Raw genomic sequence first — 21,159 nt, 5'->3', positions numbered from 1 at the left:
TTGGGAATGCTTATTTACTTCATAAAGTAATAAGCAGGAAAATTGAAGGTGTTTGTACTAGTACTTGATTCCTTCTTCTTCTTTTTTAGGTTGGACTTCTGTCCAGGAAGACTCGGCTTGGTGAGAGAGTGGGGTATATACTCAAAGAAATCAGGAAGAATGCCTGGAGTAATTTTAAGATAAATTAGGAGAGCTCTAAGGTCTGGTTCCTTCAATTATTTGTAGTTAAGACATCATTATGAATAATTAATGAGCAGCCATATGGCACATCTTTAAAAATCTAACCAATAACTACCAATTATTCAGTAAGGCTGCTCATGGCATATCCAGGTGGCTGCAACAATATAATCCCATTTGAATGGAATTATAAAGTGAAACAACAAAGCACAAAGCAACCACTTCCCTTACACATAAAGACACACATGCAGCACAGGCACACACACACACACACGCACACATATTACTCCTCTCAAACATGTCCAGTATTTTTTCATTTATTAGGCAGATTTATGAAATGGATAATTTGAAATAAAATATTTTCATTCTTGATGCAAGCTAAAGATACTGACTCTGGCTAATTTAGGCAATAAAAATGTTACATGAAGGATGCAAAGATAGTTGACAACTAAAAAAGAGTCTAAAACTGATATTAGTCAGGAAGGGCCGAGCAGCTCTGTGTGGTCCCTTTTGGATACAAATGTACTGTATGCTTGTGCTGGATAGTTAAAAGCTCTGTGTCTGGATTTGGGCTGAATAGCTATGGTAAAAAAGGCTTGAATTAAATTTAATTCATGTTTAATTGAATGCTATCTTTTGCCAGGGATTACTCTGGGACAATGATGGTAAAAAGTTTAGAGCTTTCAATGATAACAAACAGCCCACTGTGGCACAGGTGCCGTAGATTTGCCACCACCACTCTGGGATCTTGTGAAAGTTAGTAAAATAGACAAGTTGTCTGTTATTATAGAGCATACACTTTAGGGTCTTAAGTAATGTCTTTCATAGGGTGGTGGACTTTTTTGATAACATTCTTTGTTCAGTGTTACTTATCTTAAATTTAAGATTATCTATCTTTTGAGCAGTAAAACACATTTTGATATAGAATTCTATTTTCTTTTCTTTGACTTTTAAGAAGAGGAACAAGCTACTAATCCATCCCAGTTAATGAAAAATACACAATAAATATGTAACTGTATTTGTAGTCTCAGTTACTGTCCATGTTGTTGAGACAAAATGCCCAACGCTCACAAGTTAAAGGAGGAAAGGTTTATTTCAGTTCACAGTTTGTAGAGGTTCCAGTCCAGTCAACTAGCTCCAAGGCAGGGAGGCATGGTACGGGGGCATCATAGAGGAGAAACAGTTCATGACAAAGCAGGCAGAAGGCAGGAAAGCAGCAGCAGCAAACCTATCTTTCCTTTTTATGTCATTCAGGCTACCAGCCTTTTGGGTGGTTCCACCCACACCAAGGATAGGGCTTCTGTCTTCAGTAAATCCATTTAGCCACACCTAGAACTATCCCCAATCAGTGGACTAATTTAGTACCACACACCCTTAACTCAAGTATCACACCTTTAAACCACATTAACACACCCTAGATCCAGCCATCTTGGAAAAGCCCTGCTTACAAGTGCATGAGGCTTTGGGAGGGCATTTAAATTTAAGCCACAACACTTGTATTTGCCTAAACACAAAAATAACTAAACTGTGCTCTTTGCCACAACTGAGTTTACACTTTAAGAATCTGATGTTACACAATGAGTTCAGGTAGATTAAAACTGCTTAGTATAATTAACATAAACACTATTAAATAAACAAAGAAACCCCCTAGAGTAAAATCTTAGGAATTATCCATTCAATGTGAAACTGACCAGGATGTACTTCAATGTCTCAGAATCCATGTAACCTGACCACAAGACCTTTCAAAAGTGCTTTGGGAAACACCAAAACAGACGAAAAGCATATGACTAGCTTTAACATTTATCTTAAGAAGAATAATTCACAAAAGGCAACTTACATTTGAAAATTCATCTTCATTAAAATAAAAACACAGGATATATTAATAAAATAATAAAAGTTAAGGTAACTTGTGAATTCACAATAACTGTTTTTAGTATGATCAAAATGCTATTACAAATATTGGAATCAATTTAAAAGAAGAATTCTTTCTCATCCAGTGAATCATCAAAAACTTCTTTTATATCCAAGTTCATTTGAAGGACAATATCACATCTTGGGAGTTTAGTTTTGTGTCTTCCCCTACCAGCCCCTGTAAAGAATATAGAAGAGCAGAGAGCTTTCTGTATTTGGATTCCTCTTTCATTTCTGGCCTTAGCAGAAACAGGATTCCCTGCTCATTCCTTCATTACACTTCACACACAGCTGTGCAAAACAGGGACGTGCACACCACTGGAGATGTTAATGTTGCAGTGCCCTGCTCCTGCTGCTTAGCTGCAGGAGGAGCTCTTTAATGAACTCAGCAGAGCCAGAGTCCATGCTATTCATTGCTAGTCCAGAGCATTGTTTAATGTAACCTTGGGATTTTAGTTCCCTTCAGAAATATGGCAGGATTTTTCTTAGTCTAAGGCAAATGGTGATGAATGTCATAATTAAACATTGAAGGGTATCACAGTTGAATTCTCAATGAACAACTTTTTTTTTTTTTGGTCTTAATTACATAGATTGGAGAGGGAATGCCTCTCCAGAAGTGGACAGATACTTCCCAGGCACTCTGATTTTTTTCTGAGTCTGTTATCTTTGCTGTCTAATAAGGATCTTTGGGCAAGCAGAAAACAGTCTGTGAATCATTCCAAAGCCTGCACAGACATAATGACCACCAGTGGTTCTGTCCATCCCATTCACCCCAGGGAAATTTATCACGTGAGTTTAGAAAAGTACATTTGTCTCTGCAAAGGGAAAGAGGAAGATTATATATTATATTATGCTAATTTTTCCACTATTTCCAAATTAGGTCCTTGGGCTGTAAGATTCCCCTTAAAGTGGCATTCCTTCTTGCACATTTGCTGCAGAAGTAATAGGCTTCAAAATAATAAGCACAACTTCTCCCACTCTTATGTAAATTATACTTTGACTGCTCAGAAGAGATGATTTGGGATCAAAGGAAGTAGAAAGGAGAGTGCTTCTCAAATGTGACTCATGAGTTTTAGCTAGAGGACCCCTGACTTACAAGTTGCCACTGATTAAAACACTGCTCATTTTTTTGACAGTGCCTTGTGTGGCACTCTGCTGCTGTACTGTGGGGAATTAGTCATGTGTTGTCTGAGTAAAGAATTCTGGAGCATGATGTGCTACCTAGAGCTGGGAATGTAAAAAGGATGTATCAACTGTAGTACAAAAGAAGTACAGAACCAATAGTCAGAAAGCCCAATTTGATCCTAGACTTTATTGTGAGGAATAATCTTGGAAATTATTCTGAGACTAATTGTTTTTTAGTAAAAGAGAACAGTAAAAAAACTACAGGACTTAAGAGTTTTTGACTACTACAAAGCATTATGATCCAGAACATGGTGCTTATGTGGGAATTGTGTTCTTTGCAAATTACGACCTGTGTGATTATTGCCTAACCTCTCTGTAAACTTCAGTTTGTTCTCAGGTAAAATCTTGCTTGCCTTCAGGAATTTTTGAAGTAATTAATGAGACAATCTACATAAAATTTTAAAATAGTGTTAGTCACAGAGCCATAGTTCTTGTTGCTATTATTGCTATAATTATGATTATTTATTATGCAAAAATGAAATGAAATAGTGGATAAAAAGTGTCCTGTCTATTCTAAAGTTCTATATGCATTGTGATAATTGCATAACAATTTTGTTAATAATTTAATTTATTATCATTTAAACCTCATACTTACTTGATAAAAACGTAAAATTTCAATTTTCAATAATAGGCTTCTATATTGTGCTATGAAGATATTTTACTTAAATGTCCTGTGAATCTTGTTCCTATAAAATGTAGATACTTAGTTTGTACTCAAGAGATATCCTGTTATTTTCAAGCGACTACCCAAACAGGATTTTGTACAGGTTAAGCACTCAATCACTTTCTAATTTAAAAAGGAAAAAAGTTACCATTTATACTGTGATACTATGTCCTCAAAGTCGTATATTTAGTCAATCAAATGAATTCAGAGACACTTTATGGAGACATTTGGGATCATGAAGGTGGAGTTTCTAAATAATTGAACGATAACAGTTAATCACTTTTTCAACTACTTTTAAAGAAATTATTCTACATTATATAATTTCCCACTTTCCTAAAAATATGAATTACAAAATGACATTTTCTCAGTGATTCAAGATAAACATGATGGCAATTGGCAATTACATTAAGTCATTATGTACTTTTTATTTTCCTCTTTTTCGTTGTTTGGCTGTCAACTGTCACTTCCAGGGTTCTAATGGCTTCCTATGGCCATCTGTCTTCTGATTTACTGCTTCTAATCTGCTGGTCTATGAGGATTTGCTTGATTAAGAAACTTAGTCTTATGTGTAAATGAAGAGAATATTTTCCTTTTCCCAGAAATACTAAATTTTTCGTAAAGGGGTTAGAATAGTTATTTTAAGAGTTAAAAGGCTTCTTCTATTTATTTCTAGGTACTCAATTATTCTAATAATGAGTGAAGTTTTCAGAAAAAAAATGATTTTCTCATATACATGGAACTAAGTTAAAGGGGATTTGGGGATAAAATTATTTTCTAATAAAATAATAGCAAATTTATTGAATAGTCTTAATTGATATGATCTTTTGAATATTCTAATAATAATAATGGTATATAATGTTATTGAATAGCTACTATGGGCCATAAAAAACGTTTTTATTATTTTAAAATTTATTTCATTTAACTAATACTGATGTAATATTTATATCTCAGGCACTACTAAGTCATTTAAAATCATTAGCTTATTAAATGTTACAAACTTTTGCATGCAATATACTCATTCGTGTCTCACAAATATTTTTATTAATGATTTATAGATGGGAAAACTGACACATTCTCTCAGTTCTAGACTTTTGTCAAGGCCTCACATTGAGCAAGGAAAAGTAGAGCCAGCACCGAAATACAGGGTGATATGATGCTTACAATGTGATCTTATACCATAAGTACTCCATCAGACATTGAGCAATGAAAATAGAAACCATATCCTCAGAGAATATGAATCCAATATTACTAAACCTAATGGCTCTGCACAAAAGTGGGATGATCCTTTACTGAAATAAAATGGAATTTGAGGAGCTTTCCATTAAAAAGAAGTAGGCTTGGAACAAAAGTTTATGAATGTAAAGCATCCACTTTCACTTTGGAGTGTGCCCTCATCTAGCACTTGATTTGATCTACAGGACATCTATACTGGTTTTCTCACTGTGTTCATACTTCCACTAGATCTCCAGGCTTTGGGATTAAGTTAATTGGTTCAACTTCAGGTTCTGCTGTCTGAATCTGGAAGTTACGTTGCCTGAGAAACTTCCTCATTTGTGGATTGGTAACAGAACACCTGAGAGTCAAATGAAATAATAGTTCTTAGCAGACAGCATGGCTTAAATATATGTTATTAATATCATCATTTTGAAAATGCGTTCCACGGAATTCTGGCATTATAAACATATCACCAAAAAATCAAATAAATTTGGGAAATAATGCTTTCTTACTTTCCTCATATCATAATAAAAGCACATTAAGAGTAATGTGAACATACTTAATTTTCTTTAGCTCAATAGTTCCCACATTTCTTTGAACAAAGAGCTCATATGAGTTTGTGTGCATTTATGGTGTGTACATGTGTTTGTGTGTATAAACCACCAATCATAGTACTATTTCATAGGGCACATCATTAGGAAATGCTATCCTTTACTAAAATATCTTACATGGGAGTGACAGAAACATGTGGAGACTGATATGATTTTTCCAAATCTAGATTGTGTCAATAAATTTAAACACTATTCCTGCTAATGGGACTGAGGATATTGGAATTTAGATCTTCTGTAGTTGACTTAATGTGTTATTAAGAAAAACTCTTTGGTTTGACCTTCTGAACTGCAAACATTACTACCATCATCAGGATCACAATGTGGTCATCAACATATCCTCACCACTATATAATCAGAGCTTAAATGTATACCAACTATGATTTACTTACCTCAACCACTTTGTCCTAACAGCCACTCTGTGAGGTGGGCATCCCATTCTGATTTTTATATATGGAATTCAGACTTCATGAGGTTTTATGCCCAAGATAAAAGGACTAAATATAGGATATACCACTCTTGATACCTATCTGTCCTGTAAAGCAGGTTAACCCATTACTAGTGAAAATAATTACCACTGAGGAAGTTATAACAACAGTTCACCCAGGGGCTGAGCCCATAGTGGATTGGATATTTCAGAAGTATATCCTCCTAGGAAGTGAGTTTCCTCATAGCTGTACTTTTTCTATGTGTATCAGACAAATGGGTCTTCAAAGGCTCAAGCTGTAGGGATCCTGAAAGCTGCAGGGGTGAGCATGGCACATTTCATGATGGGGATCATTTTGCTCAAAAAAGCACAGTCTCTTTCTGTTTAATTTCTGAAGAGTGAATCTGAACTTCCTCACATTTACTAAAATTATGATCTGTTATAGCCTTTTAGGGTTCAGTGAAAGATCCAGACTTAAACTTGGAGATCTTCAGTGAGTACACAGTGTGACAGGGACAGTTATGTAGGGCAGTGTCCTGCAAACTATGCCTGGGCAGCAAATCTGGCCTGTCACTTAGTTTTGCATGATCTGTGATCTTAGAATAATTTAGCTCAGTGGTTTCTCAGCCTGCTGTGCATGCGCAAGGACCCGAGTTTGATCCCTGGTACCCCCCCCCCAGAAAAAAGAATGCTTTTAACATTTTAAAATGTCTATCCATGTACCTATATAATAGCCTCAGTTTTAGTTTTTGGATTGTGAGGCTTAACACATTTCTCTGATCTTTTCAAAAATAAAAGAAAGGTTTTCTGAAACCTGATTTAGGATATTAATTTTATAGACTCTGACCAGTGTTTTTCATTAAACAGCATGAGAGAAAGATCAAACACCAACTAGTTTAATCATTTTTGAAGGACATGGATCATTGCATAAAATATTATCCATGGAAGGAATGGTCAATTAGTGTTTTACAGCAGATTTAATCCAATAAGTATGACAGTCATACGTTTCCCTACTCTCACTCCTTTAGAGTTAATAAGAACTGGATCGGCACCTCACAAATTATGTCACCAAGATTATTTTTCCTAATGGATCTGGGAATTGGATTACATTTTGCATCTTAGTAAGGATTGATGTTTGGCACAGTTAAATATTCTTGCTCTGTGGGTCAGTTATTTGAACCACGGACAAGAGAGGGTCTGCACAGAAAGCAGAAGAGAGTTAAGCAGAAACACGACTGCCTGGTTACAGACAGCTCTCTAATTCTTGGCTTCAGGAGTCTCTAAAGCTTCTTCCAGTGCGGTAGCCATTTGCCACTTGTGAGCATTGAGCACTTAAAGGGCGTTTAGCCCACACTGAGTTGTTCGGCATAAGATACACATTTAGAAAACTACAAAACAAGCAAAATGTCTCCTTTTATACTTATCCCAAGTTGAAACGATAATATTTTAAATATATTAAAATTAACTTCACCTATTTCCTTTTACTTTTCTTTGATATGCATACTGGAAAATTTAAAATTGTTAATGTGTTTCATAATGTGCTGCTATTAGACAAATGTGCTTTACAGATCCAGCTACTATGATTGTACAAAATGCTGCTACCTATAAAAGCAACCCTTCCACCCTACCTCTCTTTTCTTTCACTGAAACTAGACTAAGTTAGCTTTAATGTAAATGACAACAAAAAAAAATCTTTGCTATATTTGAGCACTTCTGACTGGTCCAATATAAAGTATCTCATGCACTAGTCTGATTTTACCTTGGGCTAAAAACCTTATACATCATTTCTTAATACAGTATAAAATAATATTAAAAACTACATTTATTGTGTATTTACCTTGGGCCATATGTTCTATGGAATGCTATTTAATTTAACCTCAACATTATCCCATTTATAGAATAAAAAATGGAAGCGTGGAAACTGTTATATAATCTGCCCAAAGTGACATAGCTGATACGTGATAATGTTAATTTGATAATGAAACCGATCTTGTGGACCTTTACACTGTCTCAGTCATGAGTTGATGGTGTTTGTGCCAGTGATAGGTTGTGATATGACTTTTCTCCTTTTGGTGAGTATGAATACAGCCACTATCACCCACTTGGGGTCCTGAAAGGCCCTAGGAGAAGTAAGGAAGTAAAAGGCTGCCTGAAAGAAGAAAAGAAACTACATCTTGCTTCTCTTTCTTTTACTATGTAGTCAGATAACTGTGAAAGAAACTTAGATGGAGTCCCTGCCCTTTCCACTTTACCACTTCTGGAAAACTGAGCCTTCCATAATTCCTGCAGTAAATATTGTTGTAATCCATCCCATCAAGAAGCTGGAGGATTGCAGTACTTTGGGAATGTGCTCTAAATCAGAGGTGGAGCTTCTGTGAACTGCAGGAGACTGGGATTCCCTTTGGCTAAAGGTTGGCCTCAATTTCCTGTTTCTTAGCTGCTGAATCTGCCGCTGTACTCCATAATGATGGACTCCCCAGAGACGATCTTTTCTCAGTGCTCAGTGCTGGACCTTGCTCTCCAGGAAAAGTTAATTCACTTCATATGTTAGAACAAAGTCCACCCAGAGAGTAGATTATTTTATTTGGTTCTTTATAGGATCAGGCTCAATAATAAAAATCTTAATAATGATGATAATGATGCTATAGAAATGCAAAGTCTTCGGACTATTCTTTCTATAGATCATTTAACAACCAATTTTACTGAATATTTCTTTTGGTCAGTATATTGTTAAGTTTTTATTCATCATATTCTTTTGTCATTGGTATACAGAGTTTCCAGATGCTCGCTGTACTCTGTGCCTAATCATCTATTGAAACAACTACATTAACTACCCTATTACTTGAAAATTAATGAAAAATGTTTGAAAAGTTAAAGAAGAGTGATGAGATTGTACTGAGTAGCATTTTCTAACTTCTTTGGAAATGTGTATTGAAATTGTTAAGGAATAAACTGAAACCATCATAACTAGTGAAATAAATGCAGTGATTTCATCTACTTTGATGCTGGGTAAATGGTCCTTTAAATGACATACATGGCTCTTACGTTACCATTCTTAATCTAACCCATGATAATGACACTGAAATGGGGAGCGGATAACCTACCAGAAACCCAGACAAAATTTGTAGGAAATGCCTCTAGAGCCTTGCCCACATATGTTATGTCTGCCTTGAGCACATAATAGCAGAATACAATCCATGAAAATCCTTAGCAACTCTAAGGAATACCCTTCTCGAAGATCTGTCCTTTCAGAAACTACTACTTTCTTTGAATTGTTCTTAGTCCACTTCCTCGGAAAACATGACATAGATTTCTATTTTGTAATGATTGATATCATTCTCTTCCAATTATGCAGCCAAAACCCATATATGTGTAACATGCTAAGCTGGAGCAGAATTTGAAGTGTTTCATGATGTTCAAAGTACAGTTTCCAATTTTTCTCTACTTCCCCTTATCTGCATTCTCTTAGGCAGGTGTGAAGTGACTTTAATTACTTTGCACTGCTTAAGGGGTTAAAGGCTTTTAGGGTGCTCTTTCAGCTTGAAATTCTACAATCTGTCTTTTCTTCCTTTCTCCTACATTGTTCTTTCCTGCATTACCTCTGCTATTCCCACCCCCATGCCTACTCCAGGGCATTGGGATAACATTGTTGCTTTCTGATTTCATTTTCTTCTGGTAAATGAGTTAAATGTATTTCTCCATAGACCCTCTCTTAAAAATAAAATCAAACTGAAAACTAAGCCCGTAGGATGTAACTTCAAAAGCCAGGGCTCCTGTTCTACAAGCCTCTGGAGCACTCATCTGCTCCACAATGCATGCCTAGGGCATATGGAAGTGAACCTTTCCAAAAGGCCCCAGTGGAAGTGGCAGGTGGCTCCTGAGTTGTTTTCCTGCCAGGAACAAAAAGCTCTGGTCCCTTGTCATGGCTGCATCGTTACTTTTTGAGTCCATTTGGAAGCTTTTTACTTTCTACTACAAAAAAATGCAAACGCTGAATTGTAGGCCTTGTAAAAATAACAATGACTGGATGAGTAAATGGTGACCTAGCATGCAGAAAAAGTCAGAGCACACAATGGTGCCCTATTTGCTCCTCTTTGAAGAAAGAGAAAACAAGGATTTTCTAGTTTTAAGGTTCAACCTATACCCACAAAGTTGGGAACTGTGAATAATTTAAGGAAAACACTTTTTTTAATCTTGTTTTTGTTTTAATTTCCCTAGTGCGTGCTGTGAATATTTGCACTCTTAGAGATATGAATTGTTTCCTCTCTCTGCTTCTCTCTCTTAAATGTTGATTTTACATTGTAGATATTGGCCTTGAGCTTTCTACCTTTGCTTGAACATGTGAATTACCTCAGGTCATAGCTTTTGCTGATGAATGTTATCAATACTATCAGAATACTATAAAATACTATCAATAATAGTGCACTGTCTAATTAGTACTGTCAAAATGCTATGCTACTAATACTAATTGTTTAACCTAATTAAGTGAAATTTTGCAAACTTTGCTTTTTTGATATTTCACCTGTATAATAATCATTTATACTGAAAGTTTGGGAATACACTGTTCCTCTGGGGACTCAGGTTCTATCATTCTCCTGTTGAGCACCCAGAGAGAACTACTTCTCCCTTACCTAGACCCTATGAAGTTCTCAGTTATGATATTCTTTTTCCCATTCAAAACATTGAAAGGATGTCCTTTTACATAGATTTTTATCAATAAATAAAGTTTCACAGAGACTCAGTCTTTGCTGATAACATACTGTATTAGTATTTTATGGGTTCTTTCAATGTCTTGGCCTCTTGGAGAGATATACTCACATAGTGAGAGCTTTGTGATCCATGAGAAGCCATTGAAGAATGACTCTGAGGCTTGCAAAGTTCTTTTCATCATTTGCAAAGCTGAACAAAATTTGCCAATTCTTATTTTTGCAGAAATGTTGTTTTGTTGTGTGAACATCACTACAGCCTTTATCATCAAAGTCAGATGTTCATGACATGACTATCTGTGTTGTTTGAGTTTAATAAAATAAACAAGAAATATGATTATTATTCATACAGTTTTACATTAGATTCTTGGGCCACTGTCATTGGCCACATCTACTACCATCACTTAGCTTCATACGGCTAAGCTGGTGGAACATAAAGTCACTAAACTCTAGTCTTAAATGATATGTTTTGTAACATAATATGGCAAAATGGATAGATTAGTTTCCTGTGAATGGGAGATTTCCAAACTGCTGAAACAATTCCCTCTGAGCTATAGGTACATTGTATAAAAGAAATATTTAATGAAAGTTGTGAAGAAGGAAAAAATAAATCAAGGCAGACAATGAATCATATAGTACATGTGTATGTCCATGTGTAAGCCACCAGATGTCAGAATCATATATTATGATTCCAAGATGCATTTTTTTTTTTTCAAATTTAAAATACCATTTACTTGAAAATCTCCTCTGGTCACTAGACTCTGAAAGCACTATGGCTGAATAATTAGCAGTATTTTTCTTTCTTAGAAGCACACAAAATAATAAGCAAGTCTTTCAATGGACCAAAATTAAAAATCCTAGAAGAGAGTAAAAGAGATGTTGACAAAGCTAGGGCCAAAAAAAGCAGATTTATAAAGGGTCTGTTATTGTCACCTGAGTCTTTAGCACTTTACTACTCTATTGTCAAACCTGATTTACTCTTGTACTATAGCAGAGATGGCTAATAAACACACACACACACACACACGAACTCCCTTTCCATAACAGAAGATTGTTATGGGCCAATGACAACTGAAGAAGGGGCTCATTGCCTGGTGCCACCTTCGCTCTCTTTCATAGTCATAGGAGATTATGTGATTTATTCTATTTATTTCACTTTTACTTTATGTGATGAGCAGAAGTGGTAACTTTCTAGCATAGGAAAGTGTTTTTAATCAGCATCTCTTATCCATACCCCATTTTACATTTGGATAAAATGTAAAAAGAATGGTAAAGAGCCAAGCAATATAAAAATACTAGGTGTCGATAATTCCAAGTCAAGAAGAGATGCCTGCAAGAGAAGAACACTTATCTTGGATTCAACATATTAAAAAATAAACTTTTAATGTGTTTCAAACATTGCACATTTTAAAATCTATTTGTTGGGGCTGATATTACCTTTACTAATATATTAATATTACTTTAAGATACTAAATTCAAAAATAAAAAAAAAACTATGGCTGGGTAGAAGTTGAGCAGGAGACTTAATTTTGTAGAATATTTAGCTAAAAAGGAAAAAAAAACATTTAAGAGAAACATATCTAAAAAAAATGGAAAGAAATTTTAAGGTAAAAGGCATGAGAATTTATGTACGACCGGAAGTCTGACCTATGACCAATAAATAGAAGGTAGAGAGTCTGGTTTCAGCTTAATTTAACAAATACATTTCAAATTTGCTTTATTTCAAATTGCCTTGCCAAGTAGCACTCCCGGGTAATAATCTTTTTTAGGCAGAAACTGGCTGAGCATCTAAGGGCATTCATGCTTTAGGCAAGGTACAGAATAGATTATCTCTAAGGCAACATTCTTCTCTGAGTGCCTACTGTGTGTGAGTATGTGGCACATAGGTTTGGTAGAAAGAGATGTTAAAAGTGAGACAGTCTAGATAACAAAGCCAAAATCTTCTGTGTGGAAACATACTGAAACACAAGTAACAGAAATGGAAAGTTTCATATTTTTTTTGGCTAAATGAATTTATTCCTAAGTCAGGAAAGAAACAATGGAATATTATTGTTAACAGGAAATCATTCAATCAACATACATTTACTAAGCACTTAGCATGGGTATGACACCATCTTACCCAAGGATGGAGTATGGTTCCTATGCTCCAGGGAGGACATTATGATCTATTAGGAGAGGCAGAGTGTATTCATTTATGAATATTCATTATTAGCCACTGTAAGATCAGCAGACCATGTGCCAGAAAGTTGGTATGCAACAGGAAACTAAGTCCAGCATTTGAAGTCAAAAGGTCAAGATACAAGGTCCAATTCTGTTTCCTATTGGTTATGAGGTATTTAATAACACATTAAAAATTTAAAACCAGTTAAAAACTTTTTTATCAAAAACAAAATGGATACTTAAAATTTAAAATTTGTAAAGAGTTACAGTCTCAAAACCTTTAGTAAATGTTGACTATTACTCTGTATTCAAATAATGACTTAATAATTTAAGATATCCTCTTCTAAAAATATAATGCACATAAAAAACAAACTGAATATTACCCCAAAGATGAGGACTATAGGGCAGACAAATATGAAGTAAAGGGAGTGTATACATAGGGAGTAGAGAAAAATATTTCTATGTATTTCTTTTGCTCACAAAAAGAATCATGAGAGGAAGACTGATGGGAAGAGAGAAGACACTGCCTTGATTTTGTTTTTTGGGTTTTTTTTAGTATCGGGGATTGAACTCAGGACCTTGTGCTTGTGAGGCAGTTGGTGGGCCCACTGAGCTAAATGCCTGGCCCTTTTGTTCATATTTTTAAAAGTCAAGGAATGAACAAGCCTTTTAAAATACCTTCTTCAGAAGGGAAAAAAGGAAGAAAAGCAAAAGGTAACATTTTGGATCATTTGCTATACATCTTGTCATTTAATCTTTACAATAATCCTATAAGGGCAATAATGTGCTAGCTTACTGATAAAATACTAAAAAAACAAAACAACAACTACAATAACAACAGAGTTCATACACCTTGTATGCCCTGGAGACTGAATTTAAAACCATTTTGTGTGATTCTTAAACCCTTGTTCTTTCCTCTGCAAAAAATTGCCTTGTGGAAATATCCTAGGACAGAGAGAAATCTCTTCTTCCACTAAGTGTCAAAATAAATTAATCATAAAAGAGGGCTAAGTACATTTTGAGACAGTTTCTGTTATAGGCCTCTCTGTAACAAGCGTTTACTTTATAATTTTTCTGTTTGAGCATTGAAGTGAAAAGAAGGGAATGGTTCAGCCAGACAGAGCAGGCAACTGGCCCCTACGAGCTTTTTCTGCATCTGGAAGCAGAAGATAGCAGAAAGATGGTCCTTGGGGCAATTTCTCTATGATGTCAGAGACTAGGCAAATTTACCTTTCATTTTCTTTTCAGTGGTACATTCATGTAAGGAGAAAGATAGGCCTTTTCATAAGTCGATTGTAACTAAGGTTGTTAGATCTACTAAATAAAAACTCAACAATGTGGATGAACCTGGAAAATTTATATTAAGTGAAATAAGCCAGTCACTGAAGAAAAAAATACTGTACAATTCTGCTTATATGAGATATCTAAACTAGTCAAACTCATAGAAGCAAAATAAATGGTTTGCAAAGTCTGAAGGGAGAATATATAGGCACTTATTCAAAGGGCTTAAAGTTTCAGTTACGCAAAATGAACAAGTTTTAGAGGGCAGTTGTATATTATATCTATGGTTAATAATCCAGCTTTGTATATTCAAATTTTGTTAAGAGTGTTTCATGTTAAGAATTTTACCACAAATAAATTAGGAAAAAAAAACAAAAAAACAACCAAAAGAGCAAGAAGAAAATTTCAGAGCTTATGGGACTATCTTAATTTTAGCATTGATTTCATAAGTGTATTAGTCATTTTTCCATCACTGGGACAAAATACCTGCAATTTAAATGAGGAGAGGTTTATTTGGCTCACAGTTTCTGTGGGTGTAGTCTATTTTGGTAGAAAAGACATAGTGAAAAGGCATGGCAGAGGACAGCTGCTTTGCCCCATGTCTGCCAGGAAGCAGAGAACAAATGAGTGAGAACAAGAAGGGAGGAGCTGGTGACAAGAATACACCCTTCCAGTCACACCACAATGACCCACCTCCTGGAACCGGTCTCACCTCCTAACAGCATATACAGCTATGAACTTATCAAAAAATGTATTAATTCACTGATGAGTATAGCACCCCCACTATCCAATCATCTTCTCTTTGAACACATGTGCTTTATGAAGATATTTTAGATCAAAACTATAACAATACCCATGCATATCTCCAAATTCACTAAATTGTATAAATTCAGTATGTTCAGTTTTATTGTTTACATTTATATCTCGAAAAACTGTTTAAAAAGAAAGCTAGGGGTTGTAGCTCAGCAGTAAAGGAGATGACTAGGAAGTATGAGGCCCTGGGTTGAATCTCTAGGACCACAAAATTTTAAAAATTAAGAATAAAAAAGTAAAGATGGTCTATTTAAATTTAAATTTAAGAAAAATAATGAATACATTTTTAGTATATCTCAAATTTTAAGCATATTTGGGATACAGTTATACTAAAAATTCATTCATTGTTTACCTGAAATTCCATTTAACTGAATGTACTGTATTTAACTGGGCAATCCTAATTATAACTGATGGTCACCTGCCTTTGTTAGCCAAAGCTGAAGATCAGAGGAAATAATTGTAGGTTTTTAAGCTTACCTCTGGAGAGTGTGAATGTGGAGTAAAGCCTAGAGCTCCTGTCCAGGCTTATCTCCATATGCTGCTAGTTGATCTTCTGGGATGTTCAGCTCAAATTTCCTCTGTAAAATATGCTCTCTGGTTATAGTTGAAGGGAAGAAATGGTTGTGTTTCTAATTCAGTGTAAATAATAAAATCAATCCCTTAATTAAGCTCTCTGAGAAATCTCAAGTTTCGGTCTGTGTATTTTATATTTATTCATGATTTATAAGATACTATATTAACATGGGAGTTAGCAGGTTAGATAATAGAACACTTGTACCTATTTGAGAAATAATAGAAACAAAACATCATGTTAATCATCCTGCTAGCCATTTAGCCAAAATTTTCCCTTAAGAGAATCAATCTCTCCAGAGCCATTTTCTCCTTTTAACAAATGAGAAAAATTAAAGCAAACAAACCAAGAAAAGGGTTTTATTGTACATGGACCCCCATTTTTTGCTTACTCTCCTTACTCGAGGTCACAGCAATCTGCTGAACGAATGGAATTTCAGTATTTGGTCCCTGCAAACTACTGCTGACTGTTAAATTCCTCAAATATTGAGCAGTGAGGAGATATATTAATCAGGTAGTTAAAGAGTCAATTTCCTCATTCTTATTCTATTACTCATCATCCCAGGGAGAACAGATTTTTCAAGGCTTTTAGTAGATCTGGGTTGCCATCTGGGAAAAGTCATTGTTGAGGTCACAGAATTATCGAGGACTTCCATAGTGATGACTTGGGTGATGAAATGCTTTGGAAGTTCTGTAGATTTGTAATTTCTAAGTAACTAATGTCGTATAGCTAGTCTCCAACCAATCCAACACACATACATTTTGGTTCATGACTTGGTTTTATTTAAACTCTTTATTGTTTACAAACCATTTCACATCAAGAATGTTGGATTTAATCATTGGAGATTTCTCCTTCCCTTTCCCCCATTTTTATTAAGTATAAAAATAGTACTGCTCATTATTGACTAAGGCTATTCAATGAACACATTACCTAGGCATTATACTTAAAATAAATTTATATAGTAAAAATTTTGTGGTGGAGCAAATGATAGTTAAAAAAAAAACCCACAACTAACAATTAACAAACCGTTACCATATGTTGGCCCTGAACTAAGGACTGGAGTGTATATGAATAATCACAGATTGGAAACCAGCTCAGAGAGGTGAGGAAATTTCAGAACTAGAAAAATATAGAACCTGAATTTAAACTCAGATATTTCCAGAGCCTCAAGTTCTGCAAAGAACATTATAATTTCAATGAAAACATTTGTTGGAGGGAAACATCTCTTCCATGCCATAAAGACATTTGTTGGGTGAAACAGTTTCCAGAAGAGTTTCCCATTTCCTACTCCTTCATTTAGCAGATGTTTGCCCAGGGCTTTCTGTGAGACTCTGGAGACACAGAGGTGAATAGAGGCTCCAAGAGGAAGCATTTGCTTTGGGGTTGGGGAGTTGATGAGAAAGCAGATCATTTCAGCGTAACCCAAGGGCATGAGAGTGGAATATGAGGGTTCCATGAAGACCCACAGTGCAGAGAGTTGACTCTATGGGGGCTGGGATAGGGTGAGGGTTGGAGGGTGCTTGAGAATAGTATATAGCAGATGTGACATGGGCCGAGTCTGGAATAAAGAAACAAGCAGAGAAGTGAGGGACAGGAAATGTTACAATATCACCATGGGTCATTCAGGTTGTCACAATAGTTTCATGTGAGCTGGAACAGGCAGGACTGGGGGTGTGATGTGCAGGAGATGAATGATCCTGATGAGTCCCTGGGCAGCAGTGCCTTGTGTGCCCTGAATTAACTTTCACTCTTTAGACAATAAGAAAACATTGCAAGATTTACCTAAGTAAGCAAATGACAAAATTACATTCATATTTTGGAAAGAATATCACTGAAATGAATTTGGGCCCAGGGAAGGTAAAATTAAAGAAACCCGTTCTTTGACTGCAGTATTGATTAACTTAAATGTCATTCTTCCTTAGTGCGCACTGGAAGGCATATAACCAAAAGAGCTAATTTAAGGATCTTTACTTTTCAAAGTTGCCTGTTTTTTCTGAGCCCTATCCTAATTTTCTGCTACTGAATTTTGTTTGTAAACTTTATTGGGGACTTAATCGTGTATCATGTGCTATGTTGGTTATTGAGATTAAGATTATCTTCATTTTATAGGAAAAAAAAGAGATGGAGATGAGGTGATTTACCAAAAGTCATACAGTTAGTGATAGAATTGAGATTTTTGCTGTGTAATTGTAGAGCATTTGTTCTTTATGCTGTTTTTAAACTGCATTATCCTAATTCCACCTGTGGTTAGGAGCTCATCTTGAATTTCAATCACACACTGGAAGCCAGGAGCACACTCACTCCCATAAATAACTTCTGAAGGTACCACCTGGTCAGATTTTCTAGGTGAAGGGAACATTACCCTATGCTGTAATGAAGATTTCAACAATACTGAATCCTTTACTTCAGGGTGCTAGTCAAGGCTGAGATTCAAACATAGATCCAATGCCAATGAAAGTTTTAGAAAGTACAGCAGAGAATGGAGATTTTAAAGGTGAAAATATCCATAAGAGCAATTATTCTAGTGTTTCCAAAGTGTATGCTCAGGTACAGCATCACTGTGTGATAATAGGCATTAAATAATGAAAGGTTTCAGGGGCCAAATAATGAAGGAAATATTGGATTAGGCAGCTTTTTAATCTTTGGGAATTTTTAGAACATTTAGTATACTAAATAGAATTATGAGTCCTTAAGATTTAAAAACATAGTGTTTTTAATCTACTAAACTCCTATAGAATTTTCTCTACCATCACCCCATGTTGCCCTATCTTTGTACAACAAGTGAACTACAACTTGGATAAAGCCAATTGCTTAGACCACACCAGGTTTGCTCCTCAGAGGTAATTCCATCCATGATCCTATGTGCAGGAAACACCTCCCTGAGTGAATCTCAGACCGGGCACTGGGCTCGCCTTTTGGACAGTGTAAGGCTAGAAGTGTGGCAGGATGACTTTCTCCTGGTAGATAATTTCCCAAGTAGTCACAAAGCAAGGAGGACAATACCTCAGGAAGAGACAGAAATGACTTTCAGCTTTAATATCGCAAACAAATCAATAGTGAGTGTACAGGGTCCAGAAACTGGAGTCCCGTTTGTGCTTTCTCATCAAAACTCCTGACTGAACACTGCTTTGGACAATCGTGTTTGTTCATTTTATTTGATATTTTTATTTTCTTAGTAAGTTTAATCCTCATCCCTGGATTTCTCTGTATTTTCTTAGTTGCGATGAGAGAAAACAGCTGGGCCATTTTGTTGACTCTGCTGACGGTGTTCAGTTGTTTCCCTAGCCCCCTCCTTTTCTTTTTCCAGACAGTGCCTGGCTCACTCTGTCTGGCTACTGTCTGACATGTCAGCTTGCACTACCTCAGTTCCCAGCTGTTCTCCTCTTTCATGCTATGGATTGTTCTTTGCATTAGACTCAAGCATGGTTTTGCACTTCCAGAGAGCTAATCTGTTTCCACAGCAACCTACAAAATGGGGTAATTTGATGCAAGACCTTCCTAAAACATTTTTTTGCTAAAAGTTTTTGCAAGTGTGCATAAATACACATGTTCACTTCCATGCTAAGCACTGCTTTCAGACAGTTCACAGACAGCCTAACCACATTTCCCATTAACAACAATTTTCTTTCAGTTTTCTGGATTTTTGAGAAATGCATTTTCTTTAGAAAGTTAAATAAGAAAACTTATTTTATGAGCAACATTTAGGGTAAAAGTTATAAACAGAAAATAAGGAAATACAGACTCTTTCATGCCAATTTTTGTATGACTATATTTAACAGACAGTGCTTAAAAGCCAAATGTAGTTATTGAAAATACAGAGTATATGAAATTTACATTAGCATATGGCTGTTTTCAACTTGGACATTGGCTGCTCATATTTAATGTTGAACAGTTTTTCATCTCCACAGTCACCTTAAGTAACTTAAATAACAATGTTTAAGTTATAGATGTTAGTAAAAATTATACTAACAGGTATTAGCTATAGAAAATTCTGTGTGTGCAATGTATTACATAGCTTGAGATGCAATAGTCCTATTCTGATGAGATTCTGAAAATCAGAACATGTTGTGGTATTTTATGCTCCTTGAACTCAGGATTAAACTCTTTTCATCTTTGTATTTCAGTCACTAGCATGATCCCTTGAATATAGCTAACATTCAGCACATCTTGGTAGAGACGAAAACTAAATTTTAAAATATGTTTTTATGGCAGCTGTGTTAGCCAGTTTTGCAGCATTATAGCAAAACACCTGAGATAATCAGCTTAAAACAAGGAGAGATTTATTTTATTTTGGCTCATGATTTCAGAGTTTCCAGTCCCTGGTCAGTTGCCCCATTGTTTTGGGCCTGTGATGAGGCAGAGCATCCTGAAAAAAGGCATGTGAAAGCAAAGCTGCTCACCTCACAGCAGCTAAAAGCAAAAGTGAGTAGATCGGGGGGGTGGGGGTTCCCAATAGCAGGTTCACAAGCATACTCAAAATAAGCCAAATTCTGTCCACTCGTCCTCACCTTCTAATGGTTCCACTGTTTCCCATTAGCACCACCGGCCAGGGACCAAGCCTTTAACACACAATCTCTGAGGAACATTTAAGATACATACCATTACAGCAGCAGATGATACAACTTTTATTATTAGTGATTTCCTTTTTTCTCCTGTAGGCAAATATGCTTTCTGCCCACAGATTTTTGCTTGGCCATATGACTAGTTCTGGACATAGACTGAGAAATTTTTAGAGATGTTTTTACTTTCTACCAGTCCTCTTGTATTGCCCTCTTCCATAAGCCAGCAGGTGTTTAACTTGGGTCCTAGATAAGAATAGACATGAAATAACTCCAGGATCACCCACACTTTAGAATAGGGCAGCAGCCAGATTCTTGAAGTCCTTGTATAAGCTGAATGAGAAACATCTCGGCATGGTGGAGCACAATTGTAATTCCTAGCTACTTAAGAGGCTGAGGCAAAAGAATTGCAAGTTCAAGCCTGAGCAACTTCATGAGACCGTGCCTCAAAACAAAAGAATAAAAGGGACTGAGGATGTAATTCACTATTCCCAGGGATGTAATTCACTAGTCCCTAACACTACTGAAATAAATAAATAAACAAATACATAAATACATAAAATCTAAATTTAAGAAAAGATGAACAAGGTATCAACATATTTATATCACTGATATTTTAGAGTTTGTTGTTACTGTAGCAAAAGCTAATAAATGAACTTATACAATACATACTTTACATTATAAAATAAAAAAATTAATATTTTTCACCTAAAATTATAATTCATAATGTGTACATTGTATATTCTTACATTAGATTACTATATATTATATATTATATAGTTCTTATTACAAATGTAAGAACATATATGTATCTATTACATATATTAAATAAATTATACATTTTGTATAGGATATGTTATATGTTTATATGTTATAGTATAT

At 35.4% G+C, this 21,159-nt stretch overlaps 2 long non-coding RNA genes across 4 annotated transcripts in view; one reads left to right on the top strand and one right to left on the bottom strand.

Moving 5' to 3' along the window:
- LOC147827863 (uncharacterized) overlaps positions 1-15,869 on the bottom strand; it is a 55,784-nt gene extending 39,915 nt beyond the window's left edge. Inside the window, exon 1 of the long non-coding RNA XR_015451609.1 lies at positions 15,625-15,869. This is a non-coding gene — a long non-coding RNA (uncharacterized LOC147827863). The remainder of the gene's footprint in view (positions 1-15,624) is intronic.
- The window catches only part of LOC147827862 (uncharacterized), a 348,252-nt gene that overhangs the window by 240,708 nt on the left and 86,385 nt on the right, over positions 1-21,159 (top strand). For 2 of the 3 annotated variants that reach the window (XR_015451605.1, XR_015451606.1), the window contains exon 3: positions 90-200. This is a non-coding gene — a long non-coding RNA (uncharacterized LOC147827862). Of the gene's footprint in view, positions 1-89; positions 20,929-21,159 lie in introns of those variants that run through there. The other variant, XR_015451604.1, reaches the window with a different exon arrangement.

This window comes from Heterocephalus glaber, unplaced genomic scaffold, assembly GCF_053883595.1.
Source record: "Heterocephalus glaber isolate CG9 unplaced genomic scaffold, H.glaber_assembly_v1.0 deba00001429, whole genome shotgun sequence".
Lineage (NCBI taxonomy): Eukaryota > Metazoa > Chordata > Mammalia > Rodentia > Bathyergidae > Heterocephalus > Heterocephalus glaber.
Note: the sequence above shows the minus strand (reverse complement) of the source record. Positions and strands in the feature narration are given on the sequence as shown.